Source organism: Pongo abelii, chromosome 8 (genome assembly GCF_028885655.2).
Source record: "Pongo abelii isolate AG06213 chromosome 8, NHGRI_mPonAbe1-v2.0_pri, whole genome shotgun sequence".
NCBI lineage: Eukaryota > Metazoa > Chordata > Mammalia > Primates > Hominidae > Pongo > Pongo abelii.
Window position 1 is genome coordinate 106,926,655 of NC_071993.2, and position 25,514 is coordinate 106,952,168.

The following is a 25,514-nucleotide window of genomic DNA, read 5'->3' on the forward strand; positions in this document are numbered from 1 at the left end:
AGGTCAGGAGATCGAGACCATCCTGGCTAACACGGTGAAACCCCATCTCTACTAAAAATACAAAAAAATTAGCTGGGTGTGGTGGCGGGCACCTGTAGTCCCAGCTACTCGGGAGGCTGAGGTGGCAGAATGGCATGAACCCGGGAGGTGGAGCTTTCAGTGAGCTGAGATCGTGCCACTGCACTCCAGCCTGGGCAACAGAGCAAGACTCCGTCTCAAAAAAAAAAAAAAAAAAAAAGAAATCTCTAACAGGCAATGGGGGCACTAACATGACATGTAAAGAAAATAAGACCAGGCAGGGTGGCTCATGCTTATAATCCCAGCATTCTGGGAGGCCGAGGCTAGAGGATCACTTGAGGCTAGGAGCTAGAAACCAGCCTGGGCAACATAATGAGATCTCATCTCCACAATAAATAAATAAGAAAAAGAAAATAATATATCCACATGAAAACCCATGAATCTGGGGATAAAACATTACAAAGAGTAGCTGGGATAAGATAACAGTAGCTGGTATAAGGGAGAGGCTGGGTGCAGTGGTTCACGCCTGTAATCCTAGCACTTCGGGAGTCCAAGGCAGGTGGATCACCTGAGGTCAGGAGTTCGAGACCAACATGGCCAACATGGCCAACATGGCGAAACCCTGTCTCTACTAAAAATATAAAAATTAGCTGGGCATGATGGTGCGCACCTGTAGTCCCAGCTACTTGGGAGGTGAGGCAGGAGGATCACTTGAACCCAGAGGAGGTGGAGGTTGCAGTGAGCTGAGATCATGCCACTGCACTCCTGCCTTGGCAACAGAGTAAGACCCCCCCCAAAAAAAAAGATGAAAGGAGAAAGAAACAGGTGGGAGATTTATATTACAGACTGCTATGAGAGAGAACAAAAAGGATATTTTAATAATATTACAAAATTGATACAGAAACTAACAGTAGCATGTGGTAGTTGATATAAACTGGACTACTAACTTCCTAACAATTAGCAAATGCATATGATCACAGGTCGATTAATTAACTATGTCCTAGAGACTCCACAGACTTTTGCAGGGCCATCTAGGTAGCTAGCATGTCTGATCATTGGGATTCCTGCTCAGAGGCGGGCGGGGGAAATAGTTCACAACTTCACTCCAGTTCTGCAGTGTTTCGTTTTGCTTAAAAAAAAAAAATCATGAATAGTTGTTGAATTTTATCAAATGCTTTTCCTGCATCCAAGGAGATGACCATTTTCCCCCTTTATTCTGATGTCATAAGTTTAAATGTTAAATCAACCTTGCATTCCTGGGATAAATTCTACTTGCTTATGATGTATTATCCTCTTTAGAGACTTCAATTTTCAATTTGGTACTTTTTTGTTACAGATTTTTACACCTGTGCTCTCAAGGGTTATTGGTCTATAACTCCCTTTTCTTTAAATGTCCTTGTCAGATTTGCATATAAGGGTTAGTCTTGCTCTGTTCATGCCTGGCCCACTGGGTACAGGAAAGGAAGAAGGGCTCCAATGATGCCTAAAATTAAGTTTTCCAATAGCCAGGTAGAGGGGAGCTTAGAATAGGTAAAATGAGATTTAGACAAGTAAATATCTAATGTCTTTACACCATAGTGTTATGAATTAGAATCCATACTAGCAACACTGAAACAAGACAAAGATCAGTGCATCATTTAACCACCATAGTTCACAATTTGTCCCCACTCCTCTAGCAATATCTTGATATGTCTGACAAATTTTTTTTTTTTTTTTTTTTTTTGAGACGGAGTCTTGCTCTGTCACCCAGGCTGGAGTACAGTGGTTTGATCTCGGCTCACTGCAACCTCTGCCTCCTGGGTTCAAGTGACTCTCCTGCCTCAGCCTCCCGAGGAGCTGGGATTACAGGCATGAGCCACCACACCTGGCTAATTTTTGTATTTTTAGTAGAGATGGGGTTTTACCATGTTGGCCAGGCTGGTCTCAAACTCCTGATCTCAAGCGATTTGTCTGCCTCGGCCTCCCAAAAGTGCTGAGATTATAGGTGTGAGCCACCGCACCCAGCCAACTTTTAGCCCTTTCTATACCCATGTCCATTCACCTCTATATTCAAACTTTTTCAGCTACTTCTTATTCTTATAATATATACTCTAGTAGAGAGAACTGCTATTCAATAATCTTCACTCTCTTGTAGGAATTATATATCCTTACAAGATGTGTAATTATATGTGTATAATAATGTATATCATTAATAGTATACAAATATAGAATTACATATCCATACCCTTTACTGTGTAATCATGCAGTGCCTCCCGCTACAGACAGAGTATGTTTCCCTGTCACATTTTGGTAGGACTTGGAGTGGAGTGGAGATGGCATAAGCACAGGCTTTCAGCCATTATTTTATGGTTTGGCCTGTCCTCTGGTGCTCCTGTAATCTGCCATTAGAAGAGCATGCCCCGAAAGCCCCTGGCTCTTTAGCCTGGGCCCCAGAATGAAGACAAGAAAAAACAGACTTGAGGCCAGGCACAGTGGCTCACGCCTGTAATCCCAGCACTTTGGGAGGCTGAGGCAGGTGGATCACCTGAGGTCAGGAATTCGAGACCAGCCTGGCCAACAAGGTGAAGCCCCATCTCTACTAAAAATATAAAAATTAGCCGGGTGTGGTGGTGGGCACCTGTGATCCCAGCTATTTGGGACACTGAGGCAGGAGAATCACTTGAACCTGGGAAGCGGAGGTTGCGGTGAGCCGAGATCACGCCATTGCACTCCAGCCTGGGCAACAAGAGTGAAACGAAACTCTGTCTCAAAAAAAAGAAAAAACAGACTTGAACCCAAATGGAAGACTATAGGATTCAACCTAGTCTAGCTCAGATCAGCCAAACTGCTATGTACCCCCTCTTCTATTAAACTGCTATGTACCCCCCCTTCTATTAAACTGCTATGTGCCCCCTCTTCTATTAAACCCACACATAACTCTTATCATCTGAGTTAACTATTATCTTTTGGATCCATCCCTGTTTCCTGTATGTCCTACAGGGCAGGGATTCTTTTTGTCTATTTTATTCACTGATGTCAATCAAGCACCTAGAGTTCTGCCTGATACACAGTAAGCCCTCCATAAATATTTGCATGATGAATGGTTTAACATACTGAACTACCTTAATTTATACGTACACTCACATTCCCAGTGATCACACTATTCTTTCCCACAGAGGTACATGAGGTTTCACAGGACTTATTTCCAGGTTAGGAAGGTTGGGTTTTGTTTTTTGGGCAATTAGCGGCACCTGAAGATTTTTTAGTAGGCAGGTACAATGGTTAAAATTAGGATTGGCTGGCTAGGCGTGGTGGCTCATGCCTGTAATCCCAGCACTTTGGGAGGCTAAGGTGGGCAGATGGCTTGAGCTCAGGAGTTTGAGACCAGTCTGGGCAACATGGTGAAACTCATCTCTACTGAAAATACAAAAATTAGCTGGGCATGGTGGCGTGCAACTGTAGTCCCAGCTACTCAGGAGGCTGAGGTGGGAGGATGGCTTCCGCCCAGGAGGCAGAGGTTGCAGTGAGCTGAGATACGCCACTGCACTCCAGCCTGGGTGACAGAGCCAGACCCTGTCTCAAAAAAAAAAAAAATAGGATTGGTTGCAAATGACTAAACACCCCAAATTAATGAACAAAAAAAAAAAAAAAAAAAAAGGAAAAGAGAGACAGTGTGTGTATAAGTGTGTATATATATATATATATATACACACTTATACATATATATATATATCTTTTTCCAGGTGAAGGCAAAGATATTCTAAGCAACATCATTATTGTGGTTGTTTCTCTTCATATCATTTTTTAAAAACAAGTTTGTTGAGACATAATTCACATACTATACAATTCACCCATTTAAAGTGTACAATGAGTTTTTAGCATATTCAGAGTTGTGTGACCATTATCACTATCAATTTTAGAACTTCAACACCTCATAAAGAATTTTTTTTTTTTTGAGATGAAGTCTCTCTCTGTTGCCCAAGCTAGAGTGCAGTGGCGTGATCTCAGCTCACTGCAACCTCTGCCTCCCAGGTTCAAGCGATTCTCCTGCCTCAGCCTCCTGAGTAGCTGGGACTACAAGCACATGCCACCATGCCTGGCTGATTTTTGTATTTTTAGTAGAGACAGAGTTTCACTATGTTGGCCAGGGTGGTCTCGAACTCCTGACCTTGTGATCCACCCGCCTCGGCCTCCCAACGTGCTGGGATTACAGGCATGAGCCACCGCGGCCGGTCTGAGAGATTGTATACTCACTAGCAGTCACTTCCCATTTCCCCACAACATCCCCTCTCCTCTCCAGCCCTAGGCAAACACAAATCTATTTTCTCTATATATAGATTTGCCTATTTGGGACATTTCATATAAATGAAATCATGTAATATGTGGTCTTTTGTGATTGGCTTCTTAGCACAATGTTTTCAAGGTCTTCATATCATTTTAAAATAGAAATATGATCAGCTTCATCATGAAGACCTTGAAAACATTGTGCTAAGAAGCCAATCACAAAAGACCCCATATACTTTGGGAGGCCGAGGCGGGTGGATCACGAGGTCAGGAGATCGAGACCATCCTGGCTAACATGGTGAAACCCCATCTCTACTAAAAATACAAAAAATTAGTCAGGCGTGGTGGCAGGCACCTGTAGTCCCCGCTACTCAGGAGGCTGCGGCAGGAGAATGGCGTGAACCCAGGAGGCAGAGTTTGCAGTGAGCCGAGATTGCGCCACTGCACTCCAGCCTGGGTGACAGAGCGAGACTCCGCCTCAAAAAAAAAAAAAGAAATATGAACAGCTTAAAGCATATGTAAATTAAGCTGTGAGCAGTGGCACATGCCTGTAATCTCACCACTTTGGGAGGCCAAGAGTGGCAGATGGCTTGAGCTCAGGAGTTCAAGACCAGCCTGGGCAACATAGTGAGAACCCATCTCTAAAACAAAAAAATCCAAAAATTGGGCGGGTGAGGTGGCATGTGCCTACTGTCCCAGCTACTTGGGAGGCTAAAGTGGGAGGACTGCTTGAGTCCGGGATGTTGAGGCTGCAGTGAGCTGAGATCACACCACTGCACTCCAACCTGGGTGACAGAGCAAGATCCTGTCTCAAAAACAAAACAAAACAAAACAAAATGTAATAGTCAAGAGCACAGACTATAGAGCCAGACTGCCTAGATCTACATGCCAGCTCCATCCCTTATTATAGCAATTACTTAACTTTTTATTAAAACAATTACTTAATTACTTACTTACTTCTTTGGAGCAAGTTAATTCTCTGTGTCTTAACTTTCTTATCTGTAAAATGGCTTTAATAATAGAACCTGGCTGGGTAGGGTGGCTCACACCTGTAATCCCAGCACTCTGGGAGGCTGAGGCAGGTAGATTGCTTGAGTCTAGGAGTTTTTTTGGTTTTTTTTTGCTTTTTTTGAGATGGAGTCTGGCTCTGTCGCCCAGGCTGGAGTGCAGTGGCGTGATCTCAGCTCACTGCAAGCTCCGCCTCCCGGGTTCACACCATTCTCCTGCCTCAGCCTCCCGAGTAGCTGGGACTATAGGCGCCCGCCACTACGCCCGGCTAATTTTTTGTGTTTTTAGTAGAGACGGGGTTTCACCGTGTTAGCCAGGATGGTCTCGATCTCCTGACCTCGTGATCCACTCGCCTGGGCCTCCCAAAGTGCCGGGATTACAGGCGTGAGCCACCGCGTCTGGCCGAGTCTAGGAGTTTTAAGACCAGACTGGGCAACATGGTGAAATCTGGTCTCTACAAAAAATACAAAAAATTAGCTGGGCATGGTGGTGTGCACCTGTAGTCCTAGCTACTTGGGAGGCTGAGGTGGAAGGATCGCTTAAGCCTGGGAGATTTGAGGCTGCAGTGAGCTGTGATCATGCCGCTGCATTCCAGCCTGGGCAACAAAGCAAGACCCTGTCTTTAAAAAAACTGTGAAGGTAGAAAAAAAATAGAGAAGGCATATATGAATACTCTGCCTTGAAAAAAGCTAGAAATTTAAATAGCTTCCCTATTCTGCCACCCACATCCACCTCCCCTCCCCTACAAAATTTTTCCTACACTTCATGTTTTAATAGATATTTTAAACTTGTGTTTTATGCCTGTTATAGGATGGGCATGGACGGTAGGTAACAAACACAGTGTTTGATTAAGTGAACTTTCACTGGGTGGATGATGCTACATAAAAGAGCAAATTTAAAAAGAGAAGTCATATTTGCTACTAAATTGTACTAAGTAATAACTACATAACAGTTAGAAGCCCAGACTCCAGTCAGACAGAATTTAGTTTCAATTTCTGGCTCTGCCATTTATCAAGCTATGTGACCTTGGGCAAGTTACTTAAACCCCTCTGAACTTTAGTTTCCTCATCTGTAATGGAAGATAATAACAGTAATTTATTTCATAGAGTGTATAAGGATTAAATTTGATAATGTAGGTAAAACATTTAATACATTTCCTGGCAAATGGTGCATACAGTACTCAGTAAATGTCAGCAATGAGAACAGTGATGACAATGGCGGGTGATGGCGATGATGACCATCATCACCCAGGCGGAGGGGAACATAAATAATAGGGATGAGGCAGCAGGCTCTAGGCGGGGCCAACTTCTCAAAACTGCTGCTGTCTTCTTGAGAGGAAGGGGGAGTCATGTGACTCTGTGGTTACTGGTCACCAGGACAACGCAATTGACGTGCCCCCCTACTCTAAGCTCTAAAATGAGCTGTGTCTTCACAGCAGACCCACAAGGATTTGGCAGACTTTTATAAATGAGATCCCTGCATATGGGTCCAGGAAAGCCTTTGCCAAATGCCTTCCAGGAATAGAAGAGGGATATGAAATCAATTTACTGACTCTTCTAAAACATATCCTGTACTTCTAGGAAAAACATTGGCATTACCGTTAAATCCTTTAAACACATCAAACTATGATTCTCATCATCTTTTCTTTGGGGCTCCTGCAATAGCTTCCTAAATGGCTACCTACCAATCTTATCTGCCTTTGTCCTATTTTCCACACCCAACTAGGATTATCTTCTTAAAAATGGTTTTGTTTGTTTAAAGAGACAGGGTCTTGCTATGTTGCCCAGGCTGGTTTCAAACTCCTACTCAAGTGATCCTTCGGCTTCAGCCTCCCAAGTAGCTGGGCATGCACCACTGTGCCCAGCCTGAAAACAATTTTTTTTTTTTTTGGAGACAGTCTCACTCTGTTGCCCAGGCTGGAGGGCAGTGGTACGATGACAGCTCACTGCAGGCTTGACCTCCCAGTCTCAAGCAATCCTCCCATCTCAGCCTCCCAAGTAGCCGGGATGATAGACATGCGCCACCACGCTCAGCTAATTTTTGTATTTTTTTGTAGAGATGGATTTCCCCATGTTGCTCAGGTTGGTCTCTTCCTGGGCTCAAGCCACCCACCCACCTTACCCTCCTGAAGTGCTGGGATTACAGGCATGATCACCGCACCTTGCAAAAACCGAAATCTTATACATCTTTACTGCCTGAAGTTCCTCTAAGGCTCCCCCATCCATCACTTGCAGGAAGTGTCTAAAACTTGTTTGCAGATCATACAAAGCTTGTCATGAGCTAGTCCCTGCATACAAGTTTGACCTCATTTCTTGACACCCTCTACCTACCATATACACTAAGCTCCAGCCTCACCAAAATACTGGCACGGGAATCTAGGAAAAAGACATCCAATTTTGTTTAAGTCATGACCAAACAGGCTTGTTGGGGGCATTTCATGGGGTGAGCTCTGAAGTGCTGGTGGGCCAGAGCGGTTGCAGATACACGACTTGGAGCACCTGTGTCTTATGACGGACAGAAATAAAAGTGAACACACAGAGAGACAGACTATTCTATAACAATGTGACAAACTTAATCTGGAAGAGCAACTATATAAACACTGTCTGATTATCTTTGCCTTTTGGGGCCAGTGGCTGTTGCCAAAATAATAAACACGTCTGTCTTCAAGAAGGGACAGTGGAGTCACCCAGGTGCTGCCACGTCAGGCACAGTGAGCACTGATCTACAATGGGCAGTTCTCTGCAAGGCCACGTGGACACATTATTACAGTACAATTACATTTACAGACTGCTTTTCAAATACATTATCTCCTGTATGTATTATTGCTACCTGTAAACAGTTGTGAACATGAAGTGCTATTTTTATTGTTAGCTGATCACTGCAGGGAAAACAATCAGTAAACTAGCAAATCACCTCTGATCAACACTTACTGTGAATAGTAATTATATTTTAATTTTTAAGCATTTGGAATCACAAGAAGAGAATATTCACCAAGCCTGAATCCCACCTATGGGATACAAGAATAAAGTTTGAACATATTGGTAAAATTCAACCCAAAGTCTGGGGGCGGTAGTTCACGCCTGTAATCCCAGAACTTTGGGAGGCCAAGGCATGTGGATCACCTGAGGTCAGAAGTTTGAGACCAGCCTGGCCAAAATGGCAAAACCCTGTCTCTACTAAAAATAAAAAATTGGCCAGGCATGGTGGCACCCACCGGTAATCCCAGCTACTCAGGAGGCTGAGACATGAAGATCACTTGAAACCAGGAGGCAGAGGTTGCAGTGAGCCAAAATCGCACCACTGCAATCCAGCCTGGGTGACAAAGTAAGACTTCAACTACATTAAAAAAATAAAATTCAACCCAAAAGATTTTCATAACTGTTTTCAACGTCTTTAATCAAAGCAAAATCCTTACTTAAAATAACCAGCTAGTAAAATACTAATACAAGTATTAAGTAGGGTTATAATAAATTTATTGAATGTCTTTCTTTTTCTAGCTTAGGTTTTTAGTCTTGACTTATTAATCATTTGACTTTAAATGAAAATATTGACATTGAGATACTTTATTCTTCTACCCTTCAAATCACTAAATAAATCCAAGCACAGCTGCATACTTCAACAATTTTCATTCTTTTCACTTTAATACTGACTCACTACCCCGCAGAACTATCACAGCTGACTAGCAGGTCAAGGCAGCAAAACTAAAAGAAAAATACAACAAAATGGATTTCTTCGTGTCTACAGCAGTCCAGATATTATAATTATTGAACAACATCTAGACACTGGTAGCAAAAAGAACAAGTAATTAAAACTATGGGTTTGAAAAACATATGGATGAGTGTTATGTTCCACAGCCCATATAGCTGCTCAAAAATACGGGACTCTAACAGGCACTAACAAAGTCTGGTTTTAATGTAAACTCATCCTCCTCTTCCCTGACCCTCTAGGGATTCTCAGACGTTTCCTGATAAGCAGATCTAAACTGTAAGACAATAATATCCCAAGGAGTTTCTGGCACTGAGCCCCAGAAATCCTTAAAGCAACAAGCACTGTCTAAAAGAAGAAAACCAGGGTACTTATTCTCTTAACGATTTTCTCCCCTAACTCTAGGGAACACGAAAATGCCTTTCCACATAGCAGTTGTAAAATTCCTTCTGAGGCAGAATGTTTTCAACTAGAGATGGCCTGCTGTTGATAATGTCATTCTCTAACACCTGGAACATTTTGAAAGACTCCTCAGAAATGACCTTGGGGCCAGACCAAACTACAAGGGCCAGTGAATCCCTTCTATTTATGGAGGCCTGAATAACTTGGAACCTCCTGCAGTGACCAACAGATTAAAGGGTAAGTTAACTCACTACAGAGACAAAAGCAAAGTTATATCAGACACCCTTAAAAAATCCAGAATGTGGGAAACTCTAGAGAATATACGACCAGTTTCTTCAATAAATAAATTGCAAGCAAAAAATTTAAATTTAAAAAAGGAGGCCAGATGCGGTGGCTCACGCCTATAATCCCAGCACTTTGGAAGGCTGAGGTAGGTGGATCACTTGAGCTCAGGAGTTCGAGACCAGCCTGGGCAACATGGCAAAACCATCTCTACTCCAGGCATGGTGGCTCACACCCACAATTCAAGCTACTTGGGAGGGTGGGGCGCAAGAATCGCTTGAATCCAGGAGGCAAAGGCTGCGGTGAGCTGAGATCACGCCACTGCACTCTAGCCTGGGCGACAGAATGAGACTCCATCTCAAAAAAAAAAAAAAAAAAAAAAAAAAAAGCCGGGCGCAGTGGCTCACACCTGTAATCCCAGCACTTTGGGAGACCAAGGTGGGCAGATCACGAGGTCAGGAGATAGAGACCATCCTGGCTAACACAGTGAAACCCCATCTCTACTAAAAATACAAAAAATTAGCCAGGCGTGGTGGCACATGCCTGTATTCCCAGCTTCTCGGGAGGCTGAGGCAGAAGAATCACTTGAACCCAGACGGTGGAGGTTGCAATGAGCCGTGATCACACCACTGCACTCCAGCCTGGTGACAGAGCAAGACTCCGTCTCAAAAAAAAAAAAAAAAAAAGGAAAACCATAAATTCATTAATTAAAAGCCACTTAAGAAACACATTAACGGCTGGGCACAGTGGCTCACGCCTGTAATCCCAATACTTTGGGAGGCCGAGGTGGGTGGATTGCCTGAGCTCAGGAGTTCAAAACCACCCTGGGCAACATGGTTAAACCCCGTCTCTACTAAACTACAAAAAAAATTAGCCACATATAGTGGCACATGCCTGTAATGCCAGCTACTCAGGAGGCTGAGGCAGGAGAATCGCTAGAGCCCGGGAGGTGAAGGTTGCAGTCAGCCAAGATCACACCACTGCACTCAGTTTGGGCGACAGAGTGAGACACTGTCTCAAAAAAAAAAAAAAAAAGGATTGAAAAGTCAAAGAATGCTACCTGGATGATTTCAGAGCTTTCTCCTTTCGGAGGTGCCACGTGGTTTCTGTCTGCAGCTGTCAGTGCAGAATCCAGAGAGGGGCTCCCTGAGCAGTTCCAGCTCCAGACAGAATCCTCCCTTCCCTCCACAGCTAACTGAGTGCTGGTGAGTTAGTCTCGCATACCCTGAAAAAGGACAACCTCAGTAACTGCTGGACTATACAAGTCACTCACTGTCTTCAGGCACTCATTTACCTGGGGCCCACTATGGCAAGATGGTTAAGAGCACGGGCTTTGGAGGTAAACAGACACCAGTTTGAATTCTAATTCTATTCACTTAACAGTGGTATAACTTTAGGGCAAGTTTCTTACAATCTGTACCTCAGTTTCTCCATCTATAAAATGAAGATTCTAACAGCAACTTCCTCATAAAATCATTTTACAATTAAATGACAATGCATGCAGTATGGTAGCTAAAATATGAGCTGCTCTTTTTACATTATTGTTGTTGTTACACACAGTAGTCCCCACCTTATCTGCGGTTTCACTTTCCACAGTTTCAGTTACCTATGGTCAACTGCGGTCCAAAAATAGGTGAGTACACCAAGAAGACATTTTGATAGCAAGAGAGCCCATATTCACATAGCTTTTATTACAATATAGTGTTATAAGTATTCTATTTTATTATTGTTGTTAATCTCTTACTGCGCCTAATTTATAAATTAAACTTGATCGCAGGTATGTACGTATAGGAAAATGCAGAGTATATGTAGGGTTGGTGCTATCCACAGTTTCACGTATTTACTGGAGGTCTTGGAACGTATCCCCTGTGGATAAGCAGGAACTACTTTATATAAGTGGATTTGGGCCAGACTTGAGGGCCAGGCAGGCAGCAGAGTTTAAAATTTACTGGGAGAGGTGGTAGGCACTGGTAAGTGTCAGGCAGTAGAATATTAAACAAAAGCAGTATTTCAGGAATATGAGCCAAGCAATGGCCTCTACAGGATAGACTGGGTGTGTGACACTGGCCTCAAGAACACCATTATGGTGGATTTGTGGCAGCTTTTTTATTTTTTTTTTTTAGCATTTTTTATAGTGCCATTAATATAATCTGAAGCTTTGCTTTAGAAAACAGTGACCAGGTATGCAAGGCATAACTGTTCATCATAACAATTTTGAACCAGATTAGAATACTTACCATTCAGAATACTTATTGTTCAGAAATGACAGAAAAGCTAAAAAGTTTCCACATTGCAGGGGAGGGAAGAACCAACTAGAAAGCAGGAGGACCTGGGGTGTGAGGCTGGGGAGGTAAGCATAACTCGGCACATCCATTGCAACATTTTCTGCTGATGGGGCAGGCTCATTTATCCCAAGAGAATCACCTCATGAAAACAATGCAGAATGCACGCTGGGCCCAGACCCACGGCTAGAATGTCAGTGCTGATTATTCTCTCCCAGTCCATGTGTTTGTCAGCAACACAAACATTCACATGCTACTTTCGGGAAAATGCAGCCTCCACAGGAGGGGCTAGAACAGATGCAGAGAGCTAATTTCTCTGTGTCTAGGTGGATGGTTTCATTTGCAATGTCAAAGACAAAAATGGGAATTCTACTAGCCTGCTGAACCTATGCATTGAAAGGAAGCTAAGAGAGCTTTCTTCTCTCACCCCTCCCTTAGATGACCCTTCTCTGGATCACAGTGTGACTTCTTTACAGGTTGATTCATCTTATAGATTCATCTGTTGAGGGCACATCAGGTACCAGGCGCTGTTCGAGGTGAGCTTGGGTTATGAACAGGGAACAAAACAAAGATTCCTGCCCTTGAAGAATTTTCTCCTTGAGGAATTAGGAAGGCAGACCATCGTGTTTTAGAAAGTGACACCTGTTATGGCAAAAACAAAAAAAAACAAAAAAAAACCCCACACACAGCAGGGTACAGGAATGGGAATTTCAGTTTCAACACCAAAGAACACTGGGGAAAAAAAAGGGCTGGGCACGGTGGCTCACGCCTGTAATCCCAGCACTTTGGAAGGCCGAGGCAGGCAGATCAGGAGGGAGGAGTTCAAGACCAGCCTGGCCAACATGGGGAAACTCCGTCTCTACTAAAAATACAAAAATTAGCCAGGTGTGGTGGTGCGTGCCTATAATCCCAGCTACTCGGGAGGCTAAGGCAGGAGAATTGCTTGAACCCAGGAGGTGGAGGTTGCAGTGAGCCGAGATGGCACCACTGCACTCCAGCCTGGAGGACAGAGCAAGACTCCGTCTCCTTAAAAAAAAAAAAAAAAAAAAAGGATAGAGAGTAAGAAAGGAAGGCAGGTAGACACTGAATCTCCTCACCATAGGGATGTTCACCTATGAATTCTGTCATTTCCACACTAGCAAAAAGTGATTAGGGAAACAAAACAATTGTGATGGGGTTTTGTTGTCTTTTTTTTTGAGACAGGGTCTCACTCTGTTGCCCAGGCTGGAGTGCAGTATTGCAAGCACTGCACCTCCACCTCCCAGGTTCAAGCAATTCTGCCACCTCAGCATCCAAAGTCACTAGGACTACACGCACATGCCACCATGCCCGGCTAGTTTTTGTATTTTTTGGTAGTGATGGGGTTTGGCCATGTTGTCCAGGCTAGTCTTGAACTCCTAAGCTCAAGTGATCCGCCCGCCTTGGCCTCCCAAAGTGCCGGGATTACAGGTGTGAGCCACCGTACACGGCCTGTGCTAGGTTTTCCCAGTCAAAAGAAAATAAATGACTATTTTCTCCATTCTATTTATTTTCTGAAAGATTAACGCAAGTGTGGTCTAGATAAGGAAGGTGACAACCTGGGGGTACTGAACTGAAGCAAAGAGACCTCAAAAGTACTTCTCCCCTCCACATCCTTAAGCTAGTTTTTGGTCTGTTGGGCTTAGGGCTAGGGTTGCTCCAAGTTCTGACAATGACTCTGGGCTGTTTGTGCACGGAGGCTCCCTCAGGCATAAACTGTTCCAAGAGAGGAGCAAGCTATCACCCCACTGCTACAAGTTAATTATAAGTTTTCTATTGATTTTTCCCCCAGAGGGCCAATCAAAGCAAAATGAACATGAGTTAATGATCTAGCCCTGAAAAAGGAGGGTGATAGAAAATTATATAGTGCAATGTTAAGTGCCCTCTCCTCCTCAACATGCTCCCCCACCCCAATAAAAAACAGAGACAGAGAAATAACCAACATTTTAACAGGGATTGGTGCTAAAAGGCAGGATTATAGATTTGCTTTTCTATATTTTACAAATGTTCTATAATAAAGAGGTATAATTTCTACAATTAGGAAAAAAAATGGCTAGTCTAAAAAGAAAGAAAAAGAAAGAGAAGAGCTGGCCACGAGAATTTACTGCCCAACACCCTAGCAGTTAGTGCTGCTAAACAGCTATCTACGGCTCTACTGATGAGCCACCTCAATATTTCTTGAGATATAATTTAGTAAGATTTATACCTGGAGTAAAGACCGATCCACAGAGTAAGGAAACTATAATTTTACATATCTTATATTTACAATCATGCTGACAACAAAAGTTATCATCCTGAGTATGGCTCTTTCGCTCATTTTCACATCAGCTATTTAAACTCTGACTCTTAATGCCAGGAGGAAAACGCTGACCTAATGGTGAAATTAACTTGTATTGGAATCTTGAGATGCTTTCCATAAATTATATACGTAGGGTAATAAATATCTTCTGCTTGAAACAAAGTCAGCATAGCGTTAGGATTTTGGTATACAGCCTTCCTGATGCCATCTTATTTCCTCAAGGACAGATCCTGAAAAAGTACTTGGTAAGGCTTAATACCTATTTATGATGAAAACTCTCAGTAAACTAGGATTGAGGGTAATACCTTAAAACTTGATAAAGGTTACATACAAAACCTAAAACAAACATTATATGAAATAGGAAATCTTTAGACTCACTCTTTTTAAGACTGAGAACAAGACAAAGATGCCCGTTAGTGTAGCAGCTGTTTTGACACAGTTCTAGAAGTCCTGGCCAATGCTGTAAGGAAAGAAAAACAAATAAAAAGTATAAGAACGGGAAAGGGCTGGGCACCGTGGCTCAGGCCTGTAATCCCAGCACTTTGGGAGGCCAAGGCACGTGGATCATGAGGTCAGATCGAGACCATCCTGGCTAACATGGTAAAACCCCATCTTTACCAAAAATACAAAAAAAATTAGCCAGGCGTGGTGGCACACACCGGTAGCCCCAGCTACTCAGGAGGCTGAGGCAGGAGAATTGCTTGAACCTGGGAGGCGGAGGTTGCAGTGAGCAGAGATCGAGCCACTGCACTCCAGCCTGGGCGACAGAGCGAGACTCCGTCCCAAAAAAAAAAAAAAGAACTGACGAAGCATGTATTTAGAGATTAAAGGGACATGATGTCTACAATTAAAGGGGTCAGGGGAAAAAGCATACAAAGAAAACATACTCTTAGGACTCTTCTGTTAGTTTTAAATTATTTCCAAAATTATAAAAACGTCAAGAAAAATGAGCTGAATGAAAGGAAAGACACATTATACGCTCTTGGATGGAATGCGTTACTATTTCAGTGGCTTGCACTTGTAATCCCAGCACACTTTGAGGTGGGAAGACCATTTGAGGCCGGGAGTTACTGGCCAGGGCCCAGCCAGGGCAACAGAGTGAGACCTCATCTCTATTAAAACAACAACAACAACAACAAAACTTATAAAAATATTTAGCTGGGTGTGGTGGCTGCAGTGAGCTGTCGTCGCACCACTGTACTCCAGCCTGGGCAACAGAGGGAGACCCTGTCTTAAAAAGAAAAATAAAAAATAAAAAAGCAACATGGCACATAAAAAAATAAATAAATAAATAGAGATGTTAACCCTCCTCAAATAATTTATAAACTCAATAAACTCCAATAAAAATTCCTCAAAAATATAATTTTTTGGCCAGGCACAGTGGCTCGTGCCTGTAATCCAAGCACTTTGGGAAGCCAAGGCAGAAGGATTGCTGGAGCCCGGGAGTTCAAGACTGGCCTGGACAACAAACGGCATCCCTATCTCTAAAAAAAATTACAAAAAAAAAAAAAAAAATTAGCCAGGGATGGTGGCACATGCCTGTGGTCTCAGCTACTTGGGAGGCTGGGATGGGAGGATCACTTGAGCCTGGGAGGTTGAGGCTGCAGTGAGCCATGATGGTGCCACTGCACTCCAGCCTGGGTAACAGAGTGACACAAGGTCTCAAAAGAAAAAAATATATATATATAAATATATATGTATGTATGTATATATAATGTTTGGGTAGCCTGGTAAACTTATTCCAAATTTTATATGGAAAAAATAAATTTTGGTTCAGGAAGAGCTAAATAAACTTTAAGATGAATGGCTTGCTGTGCCAGTCATTAGGACATACTACAAAGTCACTGTAATAAAATTAGAGCAATAAAAAAAATGAAGTAAGAACTGACAGACTAATGGAACAAAATAAAGGCTTAGGGCCAGACAAGTGTATCCATGGAAACCACAAATGAGAAAGAGGTACCATAATTTCATAGAGGAAAGCATGGATTTTGTTGACATGTTATTAGAAAAACTGGGTCATTAAATGGAGAAAAATAGGGCTGGATTCCTATCTAACACATGAAAATGTGGGCCCTAGAGAGATTAAAGTCACAGACATGACCTAGGGTTCAGGAAGAGTTCCTTAAACAAAACTCCAAAAACATAAACCACAAGTCAAAGAATTTATCTATTTGATTACATCAAAATTAAAAATATTTCTTGATCAAAGGATGGCAAAGACAAAACGAAAACTAAATGAGAAGATCTGATCACCAAATGACAAGATGCCCAAATGAGAAGACATCTGCAAAGTCTAAACATAACAGGGAATAAATACCTATATTATAAAATCATTCCTGTAAGTCAACAGCAACAAAATAGATATCAATTCCAACAGAAAATGCCAAAGATATGAATAAGCAATTTACAGAGGAAGCTATCTGTATAAGAGATACTCAAAATCATTAGTCATCAAAGAAATATAAATTAAAACGACAAGATATCACTTTGTGCTTATGAGACTGAAAAACATGGAGAGCTGGAAAGAGGTGAGTGCTGATGGGACATGAGGATACAGGAGTCCTCAAATATGAATACTTCCAGAGGCACAGAGACTGGGGCAGCCACTGTGGAGAGGCATCTGGCACTATTTAATCAAATTCAGTCTCTGCAAGCCTATAATCCAGCAATTCCACAGAAATATTATACAGCTTTGTAAGCAGACATGTAGGAAGATGTTCACTGCAGCAATATTTATGGTGTTAGGGAGTAGGAACAACTTGAGCAACCATTCACTATACAGAGAGCAGATAAAGCAAAACCAATGGATGCATACAGCATGGGGTATAAACACAGCATTCCAAAGCAGAGAATTAGACACATAACAATATAGATGGATCTTAAAAACACTACTCAGAGGCCTGGCATCGTGGTTCACACCTGTAATCCCAGTACTTTGGGAGGCCAAGGCAGGCGGATCACCTGAGGTCAGGAGTTCGAGACCAGCCTGGCCAACATGGTGAAACCCCGTCTCTACTAAAATACAAAAAAATTAGCTGGGCATGGTGGCGCATGACTGTAATCCCAGCTACTCAAGAGGCTGAGGCAAGAAATGGCTTGAATCCGGGAGGCGGAGGCTGCAGTGAGCTGAGATCTCGCCACTGTACTCAGCCTGGGCAACAGAGTGAGACTCTTGTCTCAAAAGTCTCCAAAAAAAAAAAAAAAAAAAAACAAACCAAAAAAAAAAAACAAAAAACACTACATAAAGGAAAATGAATTACAGCATTATAAATCAAGGTACATACACATAAAACAAACATTCCCACTTTGCAAGCTCCTACATAAACAAAAGGAAACACATGCAATGCATTAAGAATGAACACCTGTGAGGCATGAGCTGAATGCGACAAGGGAATTCTACAACAAAACCAATCTTTTAGCTTCCTTGCGTGTTGTAAAAGAAAAACTCTTATGACCTACGATAAACACAGAATTGTTTCCTTCCCCAAAGTTCCCAATTTTCCAAACAACAAAAGCTACTCTGGTTGCCAGTTCTGTTGATGAGTAACAGCTTTTCATCCTTTTTCAATCAGGAAGGGAAAATTCAGGGATCAGCAAAGTACAAAAGGGATGAGCAGAGAATATTTACGAAACAGTGTTTTTGTTCTCATGACCTGACAACCTGACTGAAAAAGACCTGATTACCTCTTGATTTGGGATGATTCAGCTACAGGCAGGTTGGTGTCAAGTTTTCAGGTCATCTGAAGCGATTTACTTTCAGAACCTCTTCCCACGTAATCCTCTTGCCTCCCTGTAGAAATAATACCCTGCACTACTTGAAAACTGAAAATTCTTGAGCTAGAGAGGGCCCAGTTATTTCACAGATGAGGAAACGAAGACTCAGGGAAGAATTATGGTGTGAGTCACACAGCTCTAGCTTGAAAAGGTCTCCCTGACTCAGCCCTTGTCCTCCTCCTGTCTATTCTCAACCCAGCAGCCAGAGTTATCCTTTTAAAACATAAGTCATCATCAACTTCACTGTTCAAAGCTCTCCAACGGCTTCTCCCTCACTCAGTGTAAAGGCCAAAATCCTTACAATGACCTACACTGATGTGCCCTCCCCACTCCCATCCCCTCTCATCTGCTGCCACCTCCCCCCAACCCACATCCACACTGACCGGCCACCATGACCTTGCCGCCCCTAACATGCCAAGCATGCTCCTGCACCAGGGTTTGGAACATGCTCATCCCACTGCCTCCTGCTCACTTTTCATTTCCTTCCAGTCTCCCATCATGAGTTAGGCCAGGTGTGGTGGCTCATGCCTGTAATCCCAGCACTTTGGGAGGCCAAGGTGGGTGGATCGCTTGAGGCCAGGAGTTCCAGACCAGCCTGGGCAACATAGTGAAACCCCGTGTCTACTGAAAATACAAACGTTGGCCAGGCATGGTGATACAAGCCTGTAGTCCCAGCTTACTCGGGAGGCTGAGATGGGAGGATCGCTTGAGCCCAGGAGGTTGAGGCTACAGTGAGCTGTGATCACGCCACTGCACTCCAGCCTGGGTGACAGAGCAAGACTCTGTCTCCAAAAAAAAAAAAAGTTATCTCAGTAGAGGCTTTATTTGACCCCTCTATATAAAAAGTAAATCCCCTACCACACATATATACATACACACAAACACACACACTCTTAGCCTTTCCTGACTCTAAAGTTCTCCATAGCATTACGATCCTTTGACCTATGCATTCACATATTTGTCTGTCTCCACCCGATTAGAATGTGTCTGTTCCACGAGGGCTTAGTCTGTTTTGTTCAAACTGGTTCCCCCTCCCAGCACCCACAGCATACACAAGTGCTCCCCCGACCCCGGCACACACAGGTGCCCCCCACAAGCACATACAGGTGTTCCCCCTCCCAGCACACACAGGTGCCCACCCTCTCAGCACACACAGGTGCTCAGTGAGAATGTGTTCAGTGAATAAACAGGTAAGGACCAAAAGCCATGCCTTCAGACTCCTCACACAATGCCCTATGTGCCTGCCCTCAAGTGCTGGTTCAGTTCTTGGTGGTCACGTCCTTCAGTCAGAAGAAAAGATCTAGAAATCTCAAAATGAAACAATACATTTTAGCTACTCTATTTCACCTCCCACAGCTGCCTTTCATAGCAGGGTGGATAAAGAACACAACTAAAAGTTAACACCTTGGTTTGTTTAACGGCTCTTTCATTAAAGAGCTCATTTTACTGCTGCTACTTAAGAACTTTCTGCCTTTCCAGGCAAGAAACTAATATCTCATAATTAACTCCTGACCAACAAGACTAAGTTAACCAATCTTGAAAATTAGCTTATTCAGATGTTTTCCAGAGTGGGTATAATAAGAAACTATTTCATATTAATTGAATTGGTGTTGCAAAACTTTCCAGAAGTATTCTGAATGAATTCTAAGGATGCTTTGGCAGATGATCAAGCACATTCGAGAATTTCACAGGAGATAATCTCGTAATAATACCATTTTGTAGGTAATCCATTAGCTGACTCTAGAAACAACAGAATACTAAACCTAGAAAATAAGACAAAAGCCAGGCTCGGTGGCTCACGCCTGTAATCCCAGCATTTTGGGAGGCTGAGGCAGGCGGATCAACTGAAGTCAGGAGCCAGAAAAGAGGCAGAGATTGGTGGAACGTAGAGGGAAATGCCCTGCCTTGGGGCTACAAGACAAATAAATAACTGGTGCATATTTAAACAGATCGTTTATGAAGATTATTATTATCTCAGCCAAAAAATACACAATATGAACACTGTATAAAAGTCAACTTATCACATTCTCTGAGTCAAACTGTTCTTGGCTTATTGCAAAAGTTATCAGTGGCACTGCACGAACCCCGTGCCCAAGCCAGACTTGAGCTACTCTCCACCCTCCAGAAATCACTCCATTGCAGCCTCTGAATTTAAGTGAATTTAACACGTAAGTATCTGCAATTTGAAAAGTCACTTTTCACTTATTTTAGCCCAACCCTGATAAAGTGACTGAGAGAGCTGAGAATAATAATGAATTTGAAGATTCGCTATGCCCCATTATGCAGAATTCTAAAAATCTTTTCTTCTTAAAACATTTTTGTTGTCACAATGAGTGACGTGTTTCAAGTTAACAGGTAAAATCGGAGAACTCTGGAGACAGAAGAGGACCTTAGAGATCCTTTAATTCAATATTTTAGAGAAAAATGGGTAAAGGATAAACTAACTTGCTGATCACCGTGACGGTATTCATGCTGTGAAAGTAATAAACGCAACACCAACTGAGAAATGATCCCCGAATGCTGTCAGGTACTTCAGTCTTGCAAAAACTACTACAGATTAATCAGTCCTGCTCATCCCTTTAACTCAGCTATGTAAACAAGCAGAGCTAGACTATGCTCAAACCCTAAATATTAGCGTTACCACTCGCCTGCCACATGCTACAGCATCGTTAGTTATGAAAGCGTTTTAATACAAGATCTTCACATTTGTGTAAAAGAATTACTATAAAACAGACCTAAAGTCAAGTTACCCATATTCCAGAATAAGTGAGTGCCAAAAATATTCACCCTTCATTACAGTACAAATGAGACAGGCAGTAATAATGAAACTGCATTTAAAGTTGTTTTTGCACTTAAAATTTAAGTCTATACTCCTCATCTGCATCAGGCCCCGGCCTATTTGGTAAGCTCAATATTCCTTTGCCAAAGTGACAGCATCACCACCCTTTGAGACACTGATGCCCGGTGGACATCTGTGCCTGCAGCAGGAACGCGGGTGTCCGCGGGTTTCTGCAAAACTCCACCATCACCAAAGCTGCATCACCAGCTGAACAGGTCTAACCCTTGCTTCGGAAGCCATCTGTCTCTGTCTCCCTGACACAGAATCACGGCCTCCTATGCCGTAAGGCTCCGAACATCTGTAAAATAAGGGGGGTGGACTAACGCTGAACTCTTTTTCCAGCTCTCAAAATTCCGCCTCATTGCTGGAGTGGCAGGGCGGTGCAGAGAAAGAGCCCTGGGCTTGACACCGCTTGAAAAGTCCACGTTCACAGCGCTCTGACCACCCCTTCAACTCCCGGGGACTACAGGAGTGCGAGGGGGCCCGCGGCGCCCCACTGTCCCTCGCGGGCTCCTGGCCCACCGAGCGCAGCGCCGCCGCGGGGAAGGGGCCGATACAGGCCTAGCCGCGCGGCGCGTCTCTCGGGGTGCGAGTCCCCTCCGCCCGCGGCCCCGGACCGCGACCCCCGCTCCCCGCCCGGCCCCCGCCCGGCTCCCGCCCGGCTCCGGCCTGGCCCGGCCTCTGACCTGCTTTCCGCCGCCCGGCTGTCCCTCGGCGCAGCAGGCAGTTGCAGCCGCCCGTCCCCGGCCCGCTGTCACCTCCGCCCCTGGAAGCAGCGGTCGGGTGGATCCCGTGTGAGTCAGCGCGCCGCCCCGCCTCCCGCTCAGGCTTCCGCCTCTGCCGGCGCGGTCCGCGCGGCCCCGGGGGCGCCAAGCTCCGCTGCCCGCGCGCCCACCTCCCCGGGGCCCGCCCCATGCTCGCGCCCCCTGGCGGCCGGCCCGGCCCTGCTCGCCTCGCGACATCAGAGGGGCGTCGCGCTCAGAACGGCCACCGGGGAAACTGAGGCACGGGGGCCCGCCCCCGCCGCAGCGCGCCGACACGGCTCGTCCGGCCTCGGCCTCACGCAGTCCTACGTGCAGCCCCGGCTGCGGACAAGTTCCTCCCCTCTTGCTGTTCCCCCACTCCCGACACCACCCTCCAACCTAGAAAAAAGTCAAAATTCCATTCAGAGAAGTCCAACTCGATTCCTGTCTGCGTGTAATGCTGTCCTCTTTGCTACCCCAAGGCAGTTTCCCTTATTATGCCACACAACACTCGCTGGGGTTCGCCTCTATCTGTCCCATTTTTTTCTGAGGAAAGTCTCTCAGGACATCTTTGAGAATTTGAGAGCAAGAAATGACAGAAAGCAAGAACTGGGCAGGGCTGAGAGAACTCCTCCAACTCAGTTTCTGAATCCCCGCAGTATTCCCGTTGTTTGTTAAAGATCACGAAGTTACACAGCTTGGCTATGTTGCTGGAATTGCTGCGCCTCACGTTTCTGCAATCTACCTAGGGGATTCTGAAGAAGGCGGTGAGTCTGTCACTGTGCATGCACTACAAAAATAAATATTTCACAAATCTCATCCCATACTGTATATGTTTCTCCTTTCCTTTGCTTTTTAAAAACTTGTGGTTAAATATACATCACATGAAATTTACCATTTTAATCCTTTTTAAGTGTACAGTTCAGTGGCGTTAAGTACATTGACGTTGTTCTGCAACCATCACCACCATCCAGCTCCAGAACTTTTTCATCTTCCCAAACTGAAACTGTACCCATTAAACACTAACTCCTCATTCTCCAGCCCCTGGTAACCATCATTCTACTTTCTGTCTCTATGATTACTCTGGATACCTCATATAAGTGGGATCATACAAGATTGTCCTTTTGTGAGTGGCTTATTTCACCTAGCATAATGTCTTCAAGGTTCACCCATGTTGTAGCATGCATTAGAATATCCTTCCTTTTGAAGGCTGAATAATACTCAATTGTACGTATATAACATCTTTGGTTTATCCCATCTTTCCGTGGACATTTGGGTTGTTTGTACCTTTTGGCTATGGTGAATAATGCTGCAATGAACATGGGGGTACAAATATCTGCGTCCCTACTTTCAATTCTTTTGGAAGCATTGCTGGATCATGTGGTAATTCTATGTTTAATTTTTTGAGAAACCAGCATACTGTTTTTTTTCCTTTGCTTTTTGAAGCATGTTAACACTGTAAAGAGAACATTTTGTAGTAAAATGTCAACGTTCTGAGAGTCATTAAAATTCTTAGCAAATGCTTCATTTGCCTGTAAAACTGTGACTTTTCGGCGGATCACGAGGTCAAGAGAACGAGACCCTACTGGTCAACATGGTGAAACCCCGTCTCTACTAAAAATAAAAAATTAGCTGGGCATGGTGGCGGGTGCCTGTAGTCCCAGCTACTCGGGAGGCTGAGGCAGGAGAATCGCTTGAACCCAGGAGGTAGAGGTTGCAGTGAGCTGAGATCGCGCCACTGCACTCCAACGTGGTGACAGAGCGAGACTCCATCTCAAATAAATAAATAAATAAATATTTTAAAACAAGTGACTTTTCTTTCCTCAAGAAAGTAATTAACATTGCAAATCTATTGTCTTTATTTTTGGATAATGTTATTAGCCAAAATAATAATAACTTATTATTCAGTTGCCTACAATTTTGTTTTCTGTGGATGTAGCTTTCTAATGTTGTTTGGAGTCAAGTATGCCATATGAAATTCAGATGAAAAATCAAGCATTTTATTTTATTTATTTATTTCACCACGTTGGTCAGGCTGGGCTTGAACTCCTGACCTCAGGTGATCCACCCTCCTCGGCCTCCCAAGTACTGGGATTACAGGCATGAACCACCGCGCCCAGCCTGGGGATCGGAGTTTTTTGTTTTTTGTTTTTTGAGACGGAGTCTCACTCAGTCTCCCAGGCTTGAGTGCAGCGGCGTGATCTCAGCTCACTGCAAACTCTGCCTCCCAGGTTCCTGCCATTCTCCTGCCTCAGCCTCCCAAGTAGCTGGTACTACAGGCGCCCGCCACCACACCTGGCTAATTTTTTTTGTATTTTTGTAGTAGAGACGGACTATCACCGTGTTAGTCAGGATTGTCTCTATCTCCTGACCTTGTGGAGTTTTTAAAGATAATTTGGCTGGTGGGGTCTTGAGAACTGGGGAGTGCTGATTGGTCAGGTTGGAGATGGAAACATAGGGGGTCAAAATGAGGTTTTCTTGCTGTTTTATGCTCCTGGGTGCAATGCAGAACTGGTTGAGCCAGATTACCGGTCTGGGTGGTGTCAGCAGATCCATCAAGTGCAGGGTCTGCAAAATATCTCAAACACTGATCTTAGGTTTTGCAATAGTGATGTTATCCCAGGAGCAATTTGGGAGGTTCAGGCTCTTGGAGTCAGAGGCTGCATGACCCCTAAACTGTAATTTTTTTTTTTTTTTTTTTTTTTTTTTTTGAGGCGGCGTCTCAGTCTACCGCCCAGGCTGGAGTGTAGTGGTGCAATCTCGGCTCACTGCAACCTCCACCTCCCGTGTTCAAGCGATTCTCGTGCCTCAGCCTCCCTAGTAGCTGAAATTACAAGCATGTACCACCACGTCCAGCTAATTTTTGTATTTTTAGTAGAGATGAGGTTTCACATTGTTGGCCAGGCTGGTCTCAAACTCCTGGCCTCAAGTGATCCATCCACCTCAGTCTCCCAAAGTGCTGGGATTACAGGTGTGAGCCACCGCTCTCGGCCTTAAACTGTAATTTCTAATCTTGTAGCTAATTTGTTAGTCCTGCAAAGGCAGACTGGTCCCCAGGCAAGAAGGGGGTCTTTTTGGCAAAGGGCTATTATCAATGTTGTTTCAGAGTCATGAAGTGAATTCTTTCCCAAAGTTAGTTCAGCCTATGCCCAGGAATGAACAAGGACAACTTAAAGGTTAGAAGCAAGATGGGGTCAGTTAAGTCTGCTTTCTTTCACTTCATAAGTTCCTCAGTTATAATTTTGCAAAGGTGGTTTTATACTTTTCATTTATCAATGAATTCTTACTGTACATTTGTGATGTAACAGGCATTGTGCTAGGTGTTTGGCATTCAGGCTGACCAACACAGACAAGATCCTTGCCTTCATGGAGCTCACATTCTAGAGCAGGGTAACAGACAATAAAGAAATAAACAAATGATAATCCAGACAATCATGGGGTGTAGTTGAGTGTTATGAAGGAAACAAACCAACTGATGCGATAGGTTAGATCATAGAGAATTAAAGCCTAGTGCCCTAGGCATTTGTTTTATGTACTGAGTTAACTTCTCTCCTATGCAATGTTGGGGCTTAGAAACCAATACCCTAAAATAGGGTGCTTTGTACATGTTGAGCTGAAAAAGCAGCCTCAAGGTCTCTCTCAACCTCCCCCCACCTGCCCCTCTTCACTGTCTCTCCCAAAGCATAGTATTCTCTGAAGTTTCCTTATCTGTCCAAAGTCCTGACCTACCAAAGAAAAACAATTATCTCTGGTCTCTTTCCTGAGTTTTAATTAACTGAACCCACATTGCAAGAAGGAAGACCAAAGTCTGTCAATAAACCTGGACAGACTTTTGTCACAAACCATTGTCTGGTCTGCGGGCCCAACAGACTTTGTCC

General features: G+C 43.8%; 1 protein-coding gene across 5 annotated transcripts in view; it reads right to left on the bottom strand.

Annotated features, from left to right (window-relative positions):
- The window catches only part of DNMBP (dynamin binding protein), a 134,690-nt gene extending 112,934 nt beyond the window's left edge, over nt 1-21,756 (bottom strand). For 2 of the 5 annotated variants that reach the window (XM_063727708.1, XM_009245705.4), the window contains exon 1: nt 21,580-21,756. The gene's annotated coding sequence lies outside the window, so the exon portion shown is untranslated. Of the gene's footprint in view, nt 1-14,655; nt 14,738-17,964; nt 18,130-21,579 lie in introns of those variants that run through there. The other 3 variants (XM_063727709.1, XM_024253968.3, XM_054522768.2) reach the window with 3 other exon arrangements.
- Between the last annotated feature and the right edge of the window lie 3,758 nt (nt 21,757-25,514).